Genomic DNA, 14,549 nt, shown 5'->3' on the forward strand with positions numbered 1-14,549 from the left:
CATGGGACAGAATTAACGCCTGCTTCTAACTGGATGCCTCGGAGAACATCGCGTCCGACGTTCTAAAGCTCGCGTAACTACGCTCGAAACGTCGTAGATATCTACTTGATGTGCTCCGAGGTCGGCTTCTACTTTTTTTCCATTCTTCTGTAAATAATTTGTGTCAATATTTTGCAACAGTGACTTATTAAACTGATGGTTCTGTTGTATACCCGCTTTACAGCACCTGCCTTTTATGGAATTGTAATTATTACATTCTTCTTTATGTCTGAGGATATTTCGCCTGTCCCATGTGCTCTGCAGAAAAAGAGGTATGTTGATTGGTATCACGGGATAAATTTTTTGTCATAACATTGCTCTCAAGGATCCCACTGATTCTGAGCGAATGTGCTGTATCCACCTCTAATGACCGGATTTTATTTTCCTTGATTAAAATACGGTTTCTATTCTATGTAATATGCAATAATCTTCTCCTTCCTTTAACATACCTTTGTTGGATCGGCATGTCAATTATTGGATTTCACAGTGTTAGTGGAAGAGAGTGGTGGCCAGATGGCCTTCCTGCAGCCACCCCTCCCCACTTCCCTGCTCCCTCACTTCACCAAATGGTTCAAATGGCTCTGAGCACTATGGGACTTAACAGCTGAGGTCATCAGTCCCCTAGAACTTGGAATTACTTAAACCTAACTAACCTAAGGACACCACACACATCCATGCCCGAGGCAGGCTTTGAACCTGCGACCGTAGCGGTCGCGCGGTTCCAGACGGAAGCGCCTAGAACCGCTCGGCCACATCGGCCGGCCTCCCTTCAACCCTCCCCACCGCCTACCCCCCCGTCACCCCCTGCCCACAGGACGGAATCTGTGTTTTCCAACTGTTTGCCTCCAGTGAAAATCTGCGAACGTTTTCTAAATGTTTGCAAATCTCGTGACTGAAGAGGGACGTGGGTGCCAGCCCGCTAGTTACCTAGTTCAGTGCCGTTTAAAGTGCCGCTCTGTGGAGCTGTGTGATTCCGCCTTGGCTCCGGTTCTGTCATAGCTCTGCGAGCGAGAGCGCGGAGCCCTGACTGTTCGCTTGGGCCGGCCGCTGTGGCCGAGCGGTTCTAGGCGCTTCAGTCCAGAACCGCGCTGCTGCTACGGTCGCAGGTTCGAATCCTTCCTCGGGCATGGATGTGTGTGTTGTCCTTATGTTAGTTAGGTTTATGTTGTTCCAAGTCTAGGGGACTGATGACTTCAGATGTTAAGTCCCATAGTGCTCTAAGCCATTTGAACCATTTGTTCGCTTGGCAGTGGCAGGCAAACGGCGCTGCGCGAAGCTGGCTTCTGCTTTTGTGTAAGATCGTGTTGTCGTAAATAGAAGACAGTATTTGAAGTTGTGTAGTAACTCGAAAAAACAATACACTCTGGTGAGCAACTGCGTACATGCACACTAAAGGAACCATCATTCTAATTGCTCACGTTAAATATTTAATATTATTACAATAATTTTGAAGCCAAAAAGCTTTTAGAATTCAAGAAAACATTGCCAGTAAATAAATATGGACAAAATGAATGTAAGTACATACTAAATACGAAAGTTAATGGGTGATGGAGGACTGGAAGGCAAAACTAGGTAACTGAATAACAAAGAAAATATGCGAAATTAATTCTCCTCAGTTTTCTGTTGCTGCTTGCCATATTTATTTACTTTCCTTTGCGTAAGCGCTTTAATGTTGGGAATGACTGATTCAACACGTCTCGGCCTCAAAACACATTTCAGATGTTAATCTGATTTGAAGCATCTCATTTGTGTTTTACACAGGTATGTGAGGGAAAGAGCTGCTCACAGTTGTTCGTTGATCTGAACAGAGTAAGTGCCGGCTGCAGTGGCCGAGCGGTTCTAGGCGCTTCAGTCCGGAACCGCGCGACTGCTACGGTCGCAGGTTCGAATCCTGCCTCGGGCATGGATGTGTATGATGTCCTTAGGTTAGTTAGGTTTAAGTAGTTCTAAGTTCTAGGGGACTGATGACCTCAGCAGTTAAGTCCCATAGTGCTCAGAGCCATTTGAACCATTTGAACAGAGTAAGCATCCGTGCTGCATGTCTATGAAGTTTCGGGTAACGCTTCTGTGACATACGTTTGTAAATGTCATTTTAAGTCTTTCTGCTCTGATATCTGTCTTTTAAAATTTTAAACATGGCTGGAAGAGCAACTGTTGAAATTCTTCACGATAAAGGATGACAGCCAAAACAGTTGCAGGATAAAGATTTATTAAAATTCTTGACCAAGGTTCCGGTATATATAAATATACCTTCATCAGAAGTAAAAATCCTGAACAGGAAGACACTTTCATTAGCAAAACCTTAGCATCGGAAATGAGAAACACTAAAGTAACAGTGAAATTACCTGAGTAATACAGGCACAAAATCTTTTAGTTACTTACTAAAATTACATCGTGCAATGGAGATTAATAAAACAATATGATAGTTCATAGGCGAAGTACTGGTGCTAAAGTATTCGCATTGACCCTGTGCCTATAATCATGTTGTACAAATGGAGAAGATGTTTTAATTAATGACGACGCCTTTGGCACAATTGTTTTATTAATCTCTATTGCATGATGTAATTTTAGTAAGTAACTAAAAGATTTTGTGCCTGTATCACTCAGGATTTTTTACTTCTGATGAAGGTATATTTATATATACCGAAACCTCAGTCAAGAATTTTAATAAATCTTTATCCTGCAACTTTTTTGGCTGTCATTCTTTATCGTGAATCTGTCTTTTATTCTGAATGGCACTGAAGAGCCATGATTTCTATTTGGATAGGGTTTCTTACAGAAACGACGTCCACAGAGCACGGAGTAGCAAAAATTTCTAAATCAATTTCCAAGCTCGAAATATCAGTGCATTCTTGTACGCATCGGCCCTTCACCCCCTTCTCCCCCTCCCCTTCTTACTCCCCCCCCACCCCCTCTCGCGTCGACAGGACTAGTGCTGCAGTCCATAACGTTTATTGTGGGATATGCCTTATATACCCTCCATTACTACCAGTGCTGCCACCAGCCGTCTGTGAGTCGGGGTATTGCAATCTGAAACGGTGGCCACATTAATGTGACTGGGCCCCGCAAAAATATTAAAAACTTACTTGAAATGTGGCTTTAGCAGTGTGTAGTTACAAAGACAGCTTCGTCACAGCACATTAAAACATCCCGATTGGTGCAGATCATGTTCAGATCCTGACACACCGGGAGAGGTTCTTCAGTTTGTGGCTGTGCGCATCTTTTGTGCCCATTTAACAAGATTGATGTTTCATCTTGAAACTCCCGTCCTCAGTTGATAAAGGAACGTCCAAGCGAGATGTTGGAGGTGAAGGCCAGCAGGAGGAGCCTCCCTCAGCTCCAGTCAGGGGACTGGTGGGCGAGTTTCTGTTTTACCAGTAAGTAACTCACGTGAACTTAAAAATCTTTTCCCACACCTAAGTCTGACTGGTGACATCCGATGATCATGAAGCGGATGGCGTAGATTAGCAATTTTGCTTTTACCGAAAGACTTGCGCTGTAACGAACCTCTGTATGTGAGGTGGAGGTATTCCCAAAATAGGATAAATTTTCTCAGTATAGGATTGGTCTCAAACACACCGACACAGCAGTATATCCAGTTTCATTTACACAGAGATCCACATGTTTGACATGCGTAGAAATTCTCCAAACCGCTGCAGCGTATTCTGCAGCTGACGAACAGTATGTATCGCGGGCAACCTTGGTGGAATCACAACGGCTGATTCTTCTAAGACAGGAGCACAAGGAAATAATGGTGGCTGAGTGAAGTGAAAGTTACCTTGTGGTCGAAGATAATTGGATGTACGTTTTGAGATTGGTGCATTATCTATTACGAGATTGAGAAATGTACTTACGTACTTTAGGCAGAGACAGCAATGGTATGATTACTGCAGGATATACAGTCTCCACCAGTCGTTGAGTTTGTTGCAGACGTCGTGCCCAAGAAAGGGCTGTCAGTTTCGTCCCTCTGCCGTATTTCAGAGGAAGCCCATCCCCCTCTCCAGCCGACGACGACTGAAGAAGGGCACATCCAGAGAGCAGCTCCGGACAGACAGGGCGGGCGAACTGAAGGACTAAGACGGCGAGGGAGAATTTATTAGAGCTCCGAACAGAGTTTATGGTGGCGCCGGCTGCGGGCAGAGAGGTGTGGGGGGACGACGAGGCTCCGTGCGTCCGTTAGCCAGGAATAAGAGGAAGAGCCGGGCGGGCCCAGGCGGTGGGCCTGCTACTGTAAAACGCGAATTAAAAGCCTCGGATTGCGACGCGGAGGGCCGCACTGTGCCCGGCCGAGCCCTCCTCGCCGGCATCTTTCTTCAGCGCCGCACAGTGAATAGTCCTGGCAGCGCCGCCCCCTCCCTGCAGCCGTGCCGTTATTACTGTGCCGTTTGTATAAAACGGGAGCTGAATGTTTGAAGTTGCTTGTTTGCATACACCGCCTTAGAAATTCATAACCCGGAATGTTTGAGTTCCATCAGGCTCAATGGGCGGTCACGTTCCCATCTTCCGTTCCCTCTTCCCCGACCGACGCGCGCTCGGCGCTCACTCCTGCTTTCTTTCTGTTTTATTTTATTTTCCTTTTTTCCCTGCTCACAGCCCCGCTCACGCCGTGCTTCAGATTTCGCTCTAGGCGCCGAACGTTTTTACCACTTTTGTTGTCGGGATCGCTAGGGATTTGCGTGTACAAACCAGCGGTCATACGGTGACAGAACTTCGAGACCCGCAGGTTTTTAACATTTTTCGCTACTGAACTATTCGACACACTCATCTGAATCAGCATACATACTCCGCAAGTCACGACATGGTCAATGGTGGAGAGTTCCTCGTACCAGCGATAGTTGCGACCTTTCATCTTCCACTATCAAATGCAGCGACGTAAAATCGAGATGCTGTAAGGGGCCATATGACTCCTGACTTTTCGTATCTTGTCTTTGCGATTCTTACCAGTGATATTCACCGCCGGAAAAAATCTTCAGGAATAAGGACATTTTATTGACAAGTCATGTGGCACATAGTTCGTCGTTGTAGGAGTATATGATAAAAAATTCAGACTAAATGAAACATACACGTCACAGTAAAGGCCAGGCCCATCGCCACACAGTGCACCCCCCCCACCCCCTCCAGTATGAGGGCAGCGTAGCCGTGTATTCACGAATGTAAACAATCATAAATGTGTCGAAAGGCATCCTGCGTTAGAGTATCCCAAGCGTCTTGCGCCTTTTATTACATTTCGGCAGCGATTCTTGCAGGCACTGGAGAACGAGTAAGTTTCCAAAAAAAAAAAAAAAAAAAAGGTTCAAATGGCTCTGAGCACTATGGGACTTAACTTCTGACGTCATCAGTCCCCTAGAACTTAGAATTACTTAAACCTAACTAACCTAAGGACATCACACACATCCATGCCCGAGGCAGGATTCGAACCTGCGACCGTAGCGGTCAGTAGGTTCCAGACTGAAGCGCCTAGATCCGCTCGGTCACTCCGGTCGGCAGTAAGTTTCCAGTTCAGCATTTGCCATAAGTGTTCAGTTCGCGAGAGATGTGGTGACATCGTTGGCCAGGGCAGTTCTTCACCCGAAGAGTAAGTTGCGTCGCATTAGCCATAAGCGGACGTGCATTGTCCTCCTGAAAAAGCACATCACTTCCTGTCAAAGAAATGGCAGTAGCACAGGGATTACATTTTGACTAATGAAGGGGCACTGGTTGCTTTACCCTACAGAAACACCAGATGTCACTGCGAATTGTAGCTACACAGCATTAATCCTGAGAAGATAGCGTGGGCGAATGTACTCTGCAGCAGGCAGCTCATCAGTTCTTCGCCGTACATGTGTACGTCCATCTTTCATATATGGGAAGAACTTACTCTCATCACTGAAGACAACTCTTTAGCGGCACCAGAGTAGCCATGCTCGGCGGTGTCGTGGTATCAGCGGCAGCCTGACCGAAAACTCACGTGATATTATTCCTACTACAAGCAATCGGTTCCCAGTGGTTGCTAATGGCACATCGGGTGCAACAGTGTGCCTGGATTTCATCTCCGGGTGATGATCGGTCGGCCACCACTACTCGCACAGTGCGTCGATCTTAACGTGCGAATGTACTATGCGAACGTCCACAATCAGGTCTGCAAGTGTGAGAGTGTTCCACACACCAAGGTTGAGAGCAGCAACACACCACCAATACACTGTGCCCAGTAAGTGCAACACTCTGTCGTTATGACTAACCAGCTTCCCACAGGCCAACAGTGCGACCCTGTTCAAATGGCTGAAGCTGTCGACAGGAGGATGCACTCACGAGTGGGGCATGGATTCATCCCTAGAATAGATGTTGCAAGCACTATTCACCTCTAAATTCAGCACAGTGACTGCGTGCAGGGTCATAACAAGAGGGTGCACAGACAGTCCTCCTGAGTGCCATCTATTGCCGATGACTGTGACAAATGAATCACTAACACTACAGTCCCTCTGTATGCACATAGTATACCCTGGTGCCACTGAACACTCTCCTTGATGGTCTCGCACACCTCTGAATTGCTGCGATGTCTTCTTTTAAGTTGACCTGGTCTGAATTCCGAACACTCAAGCAGTGAGTGCTCAATAATGAGTCATACAAGTGTTGTCTACGCCGCCTAGTTTACACTCTCCCAGAATTTTCCCAATAAACCCACTAGTTTTCCATACAACCAACAGTAATTGCCCGTTTCACGTCATGTCCCTATGCATCGTTCCCCCTAGTTATTGAATGAAATTGACTGTGTCAACCAGTACACCATTAATAATGTATTTGAACTTTACATGATTTTTTTCCTATTTATCTGCATTAACTTACATTTTCCACATTTACGACAAGTGTAGTGTTATTTTACCATGGGTGTTGCTGTAATCTACAGCATATTATAGGAGATACAGTATTTAATGAGTATCAGATATACGAGCATATGGCGCCGGCTCCTTGTACCCAGAAAAAATTATTCCTTAATAAAATAAGCGGAGTGGAGGAAAGTGACATCTGATCTTCTAGAAATTCACCGTCTATCACAGGATAGAACAAGTTACACTTGATATCAATGTGAAAAAATTCAGGACGTTCCACATGACGTAGGCCACAGTATAACATACATCCAGAGAAAATGTCTCGGAGACTATACAAACTCTGATCGAGCACTACCGATTGAGTCAAAGTAGTATGGCAGTACAATCCAGCGTTGCAGAACACAGATGCAATGACAGAAGATGGTGGCTCGCCATAGTTACTTGTGATGTACAAGGGGCGATCGAGGGCAGTGCTCCAGCATATATGCATCGTAGCGTGACCGCGATGCAGGAAGCACCGACATGTAGGCAAGCCACTAGTGTGGCATTCGATTCTTTCCAACGTTAGTGCGGTAAATGGGGACACTTGAACTATGGCGACGTTATTACCAAGTGCGTTCAACCAGGACCGGCGAGCTGTTATTCTTTTTTTGGCTGCCCAAGGACAAACACCGCATAGATTCATAGGCGAATGAAGAAAGTCTTTAGGTCACTATCTCTGGCGAAAACCAGCGTTGTGAAATGGTGCGCCAAGTTCCGTGCTGCATCATGATAACACGTGTCCCCTTATCGCATATGTCGTAATGCAGAAGTTAAGCCAACTTAAGCGGGCAGACTCTCGAGCACAAGCCCAATTGTCCTGACCTCTCCCCATGGGATTATCACACCTTCGATCCCTTAAAAAAGGCCATCAGGGTTCGACAGTTCCTTTCGATCGAGGATACGCAGACAGTAGTTACTGACTTCTTCACGAAGCAGGATACGGTGTTTTACCAGTCGGGTATCTTCAAACTTGGCGACGGTGGGATGGTTGCCACAGTGCTCGCCGCGATTTTGCCAGACGCGCATATCGAATCTGGACTGTGCGGCTTTCGAACTGAAACTCTCTCATTGTCGCTCATACTTGAGGTGAGGGAGAACTGACTTCCACCTGCCAAGCGGCCGGCTAATGAGCCGTTTTCAAAGTACCACAGGCGGCCCGTTTGTGTCGAATATTTACTGCCCCTAATGGCGGAGCCGCTAGAACGACAAACACTATTATGTCTGCCATCGACTCGTCTTTGTTCATCAGTGAAATATATATATCTGACTTACTTGTGGAGAACAAAGTTTTCCTTTGCATGTAAAAAAAAAAAATCCTATTCGCCTCACGGTCCGAAAAAGTACTGCCACGTTTCCATCTGATTCGTTTCATTGCACCATAGTAACTGGCTGACGACTTGCTTGGTTACCATCACTTAGCAGGTACAATCAAAAGTTTCAGGAGAAAAATACACTTGGGAAACTAATAGACACGTGTTGATGTGAAAGCGAAATCTCTTGCTTGAAAAACTGAGGACTTTTTACTTCTAAACTTTTTTTTACGACAAGTTACTCTTAACTTGGTGCAGTGTGGTAGCCTAGAAAACTTCGCCTGGGTTTTATTCACCGCCTTACTCTGCATTCTCTCTATGTCTGCAGCGAAGAAATGACTTTTAGGGCCCTTGTTCCCAAGTATGCTGGGTGACAATTGCGTTTCATTTTGTGAGTACCTCGGATGTGCGAATATCATCTCAGTTTCTGAAAACCAGCTACAGGTAGGTTCAGTTACTGCTGCTTTCCTGGCTTGAAAGTTCGCGCGACATGTCATCCATTGAGCATGTTAAGGACGTGACTGCTCGCTAACTTTACTGTCACGGCCCTACAGCAACTCCTATTGACGTGGTGTGGAATCACACACTAAACTGTGCGTAGTGGGGTGCGCGCGGAGTTAGGGGGGGTGGGGGGGGTGGATTTGCGAAGAACTGTGTCCAGGCTACAATTGCCGTGCAGAGGGACTTCTGCCGTAATGAATCCTCAATCTCAGACATCACGGACAATTATGCAATCCTGATCAACTTTGTATTGCATTATGGTTAAATGCGAGAACTGCTGCGCAATGATCTTCACAGCTCGTAGTCCAGTTGAAACATCCCCTTAGAAAAATTATACATGACTGTGCTTAAACTGACACACAATATTTTTAGCTCAACGCAATCTGACTTTCAAAAATCCCTACAAAAGAATGGCCCTGACTAACATTAACCTATACGTTTCACAAATCACTTACCTCACAAAAATCTTCGTTACTCGAACTACTGCAATACAGCGAGCGCCACTACTGCCAGCTAAATAAAAGATTCAAACTACTGAAGGCACTAACTACTGATAGGCACAGTTAGCAAATGAAAGATTTTGATAGAGAACAAACAATGTATTTACCTTAATAGTGTTCAAAAGTCATAATATCTATATCAGTCCATGATATCCAATATTACAAATTTACTGTCTCTGTCCAGATCATCAGCTCTCAAAACTCCGCCATCTCACTCCCCAAATCCACCACTGCTGGCGGCTGACCGCCAACTGCGCAACACTATGCGCTGTTAACATCCAGCTGCCCAACACTACAATAGCCAACAACAATGCAAACCAGCCACAGACAGCACACAGCACAGCCAGTGATTTTCATACAGAGCGCTACGTGGCGTTACCAATAAAAAAAAAAACCCTAAACAGCCTACTTACACAGTCTGTTGGCATGAATAACGTACAATAATGGAAAAAGTGTAGAAGCTTTCAGAAGACGTTCAGTTGGTTTACAGAAAAGTTAAAGGCGCCAAAGAAACTATCATATGATTTGTCGACCTAAAAAAGCATTCGATAAAATAATACGGTGCAAGTTGTTTGTAGGTTTTAGAAAAAAACGGGTATAGGCTACAACCAAAAACCGGGTAACATACGAATGTTACTGCTTTTTCTTTTTTCTTTTTATTTCAACATCTGATCGGCCGCGAAATGGAAACCACAGAGAAAATCGAAAATGTTTTATTTGATACATTCAGCTACGGCATCCAGCTACTTGTCTTCAATTTAGACATTCGTAAGGTTACTGCCTGTTATTTCCCCAACTCCATACGGTGGTCAGCAGCTCGTTGTCTGAGCCAAACTGTTGTCCTCACAGCCAGCGGTTCATGTGAGTGAAGAGACGAAAATCAGAGGGAGACAAGCCCGAGCTGTATGCTGGTTGATCAAAAACTTCACATCGACAAGGCTGCAGCAACATCTTCCTTATAACTGGAGAGCCAAAGGAACTGGTACACCTGCCTAATATCGTGTAGAGCCTCAGTGGGCACACAGAAGTGCAGCAACACGACATGGTATGGACTCGACTAATGTCTGAAGTACTGCTGGAGGGAACTGACCCCATCAATCCTGCAGGGCTGTCCACAAATCCGTAAGAGTACGAGGGGGTGAAGATCTCTTCTCAGCAGCACGTTGCAAGGCATCCAAAATATGCTTAATAATGTTCATTTCTGGGGAGATTTGGTGGCCAGCGGAAGTGTTTTTAATGTCAGAAGAGTGTTCCTGGAGCCACTCTGCAGCAATTCTGGACGTATGGGGTGTCGCATCGTCCTGCTGGAATTGCTCAAGTCCGTCGGAATGCACAATAGACATGAATGGATGCAGGTGATCAGACAGGATGCTTACGTACGTGTCACCTGTCAGTGTCGTATTGAGACGTATCAGGGGTCCCATATCACTCCAACTGCACACGCCTCACACCATTACAGAGCGTCCACAACCTTGAACAGTTCCCTGCTGACATGCAGGGTCCATGGATTCATGAGGTTTCTTCATATCCATCCACTCGATACAATTTGAAACCAGACTCTTCCGACCACGCAACACGTTCCCAGTCATTAACAGTCCAGTGTCGGTGTTGACGGGCCCAGGCGAGGAGGAAAGTCTTGTGTCGTACAGTCTTGAAGGGTGCATGACTGGGCCTTCGCCTCCGAAAGCCCATATCGATGTTGTTTTGTTGAATGGTTCGCACGCTGACAGTTGTTGATGACCCAGCACTGAAATCTACAACAATTTTCGAAAGAATGTCACGTTGAGCGATTCTCTTCAGTCGTCGTTGATCCCGTTCTTGCAGGACAACGCGTCAATAAAATTTTTGTAATTTTCTATATTTATGGTACATGAAGTTCAGAACTAGAGGTACCCAAAGAGGAAGAGGAAACTGGTGGGAAAATGCAGAAAGAAGTTCAGGACTTTGGTTTAACAAGGAGACAACGCGTCAATCAATTTTTTTTAATTTTCTATACTTACGGTAAGTGAAGTTCAGAACTCATATATCAATCCCACAAACTAGATCGATATGACTCTCAGAAATTCTCGAAAAAATCGAGTTTTAAGATTTTTCTTAGTTACTTTAGCAGCTTAATGTAAGATTGGTTTCTCGAAAGGCACCTGGCGCTGTGGGAAAGTATTTGCGCGGCACGGGGACGGCCAGCATTCGATTCCAAGCAGTAGAAAATTTTTAAACAAAGATGCATGATCTACGAGCATTTTTGTGAAGAACTAAACACACAAAAGTGAAAAAATAACTTGTAATATTTTTCTTTAATTGAAACAAACTTTATTAACAATCTGCTGTAGAATTTCAGTAATTAGGAGTTTATATTTCTAATGAAACCTGGATTTCTGTGTGTGACAGGTAAGAAGACATGAATTTTTCATAAAAAGGAGAATTAGGTACGATATCTGTTAATTAGCATATATATGATGAATTTTATATTTAGACTGAACTGAACGAGAAAAATCGGAAAAGATAATAACCGAAACGAGACCCGAACCAGCGATTACCAGCCTCCATTTTATTGCATTTCGCACTTCATGGAAATGCTGTGAGGAAATGTACCTTTTTTTAAAAATTTGCATCGGTTAGGAATAGAACACAGACCGTTCACTTGATAGAGAAGCACTCTGCCACAGAGCCACAGTATCTGTCCAAAGACCAACCTTACTTTACGTTACTAAAGACACTCTGAAAATTTCAAAACTTCAAAGTCGATTTTCTCGAGAATTTTGAGGGTTGCATAAAATTTTTTTGAGGCATTGATATTTCAGTTTTGAACTTCATGTGTCATAAATATAAAAAACTACAGAAGTTTTATGGCCGTTTGATCATCTTCTAACACCTGCTTTGAGTTAAAGTGGGTGGCCGAAGAGAAGAAGAATTTTGGTTTATAATGGAGAGGATCGCGAAAGTGAAAAAAAGTACAGGAGCATAAAGGTAGGAAAGACGTTATGGAAATCAGCAAACGTGAAGTCTCCATCAAAATATCACTGGAAGGAAATATTGTGGAACTAATAAAATCCTTTAGGTACTATGAAGTTTGGTAACAGAAAGTGGAAGCTGTGTGGAGGCAGTAAGCAGAGTAAGTGTGGGTAAAGCAGCTTGCGTTAAGATGAATAGTTTGTCCGCAGCAAAAACAAAAAATTAAAAAAAAATATCCTGATGGATTTAAAGGAACTGATTCACTAAATGTGTAACCTGGAGTGTGTTACTGTATGGTGCTAACTATAGACTCTAAAAAAGACAGAAAAAATACTCAAATAGTACCGAAATGTGATTGTGGAGAAAAATGATGAGAGAGAAAAGAACTTAGGGAATGACGGCTGAAGAAGTACTTCTGAGAATGGGAGGAAAAAGAACATTAATGGCAATCATGTGAATGGGGACAACATCTAGGCTCGCGCATATACTGTGTAGAAAGTGCATGTAATGAAGAGTCATTAAAGGAAAGACAGCAGAAAAGAGAGTGAGGAAGAAGAAGGCTTGGAGTGCTGGATGACATTAAAAACAGGATGAAGTTACAATAGCTTAAGAAAGAAGAGCAGGACAGAGGAAACTGAAGTGAAACTACTCAGTACAAGTAGGACAGATATACAGGCCTCCTCTTCTCCCATCCTGGGTTTGATCTAGTACACACGGGGTCCAGCATATTTTGAGCATGAAGTACATAGTCTTTGATAATATAGTAACAAATACCACTTACACGACATAGTAACTCCTGTGCTTGTACGATGTGATCCTTCCCTTCGATTCGACAATGAAATGTGAACTTGTTAACCTTTTCCTGTTCAGCGAGGGATAAAAAAATTTAAAATCTTATGAGGTAATGAGCGAGTTGTGGCGCCCTGAAAATATTGTAAGTTCGTATTTGGCGTGGATTCACGGGCCGCTCGGCAGGCCGACCACGTGGTGCCAGACATTGACCGAAGCAATAAGGGTCCAGCCCGAGCACGTGGCTGGGAATTCCATGGTGACGCTGTGGCGATGAAAGAGACTTGTATGCCGAGAATGTCAAAGCTGGCGGAGTTTGTGAAACCATCATGGCAGATATTTCACAGTTCATATAGTAATTAATAGTAGCCAGATGAATCATGATACCTCAGAAGGAAACATGTACATTACTATTATTTGAACAACGATTATGATGGTGTAATCTGAATTTCAGTATCTTTATTAGTTTAAATTTTAGTATCTGACTGTAAATTATACAAATAACACCCAGCAACGGATTTACAAAATGTAAACGGTTCATCCGATTTTGTCGATCGGCATGTCTTTAGAAAGCTATTAGTGTAAACCTAAATTGGTTTAAATTACAGGCATGTAACTTGAATAGTACATGAGTTATTGGAGGTCAAGGTGGCCGATTACTATTGATCGTGTCAGGCCATAAGTACTCCATAGTTACACGAAAAATAGGTAGCAGCATACTTATAAATACATTTATTCGTCTATGTGTCTGTTTATATCCAAGATACACTATTCATGAAGAAATTGGTCAATTATTTACTGTGTTTAGAAAGCACAGAGACATTAGGCTACAGGCCTACTTTTTTTCTATTCTTATCATATGTTGTTGTTGTGGTCTTCAGTCCAGAGACTGGTTTGATGCAGCTCTCCATGCTACTCAATCCTGTGCAAGCTTCATCATCTCCCAGTACCTACTGCAATCTCCATCCTTCTGAATCTCTTGGTCTCCCTCTACGATTTTTACCCACCACGCTGCCCTTCAATACTAAATTGGTGATCCCTTGACCCCTCAGAATATACCCTACCAACCGATCCCTTCTTCTAGTCTAGTTGTGCCACAAATTTCTCTTCTCTTCAATTCTCTTCAGTACCTCCTCATTAGTTATGTGATCTACCCATCTAATCTTCAGCATTCTTCTGTAGCACCACATTTCGAAAGCTTCTATTCTCTTCTTGTCTGAACTATTTATCGTCCATGTTTCACTTCCATACAAATACTTTCAGAAACGACTTCCTGACACTTAAATGTATACTTGATGTTAAAAAATTTCTCTTTTTCAGAAACGCTTTCCTTGCCATTGCCAGTCTACATTTTATATCCTCTCTACTTCGACCATCATCAGTTATTTTGCTCTCCAAACAGCAAAACACATTTACTACTTTAAGCGTTTCATTTCCTAATCTAATTCCCGCAGCATCACCTGATTTAAGTCAACTACATTCCATTATCCTCGTTAAAATGTAAATCCTATATTTCGTATGTGTTTCAATGTGTTTGTGAGTAATGGAGGGGGAGTTCTGTAGAGTGCAGCGCGAGGGAAGTTCGGCAGAGTCGGGAGAGGACACAGGTT

The sequence above is a fragment of the Schistocerca piceifrons genome, chromosome 1, assembly GCF_021461385.2.
Source record: "Schistocerca piceifrons isolate TAMUIC-IGC-003096 chromosome 1, iqSchPice1.1, whole genome shotgun sequence".
Lineage (NCBI taxonomy): Eukaryota > Metazoa > Arthropoda > Insecta > Orthoptera > Acrididae > Schistocerca > Schistocerca piceifrons.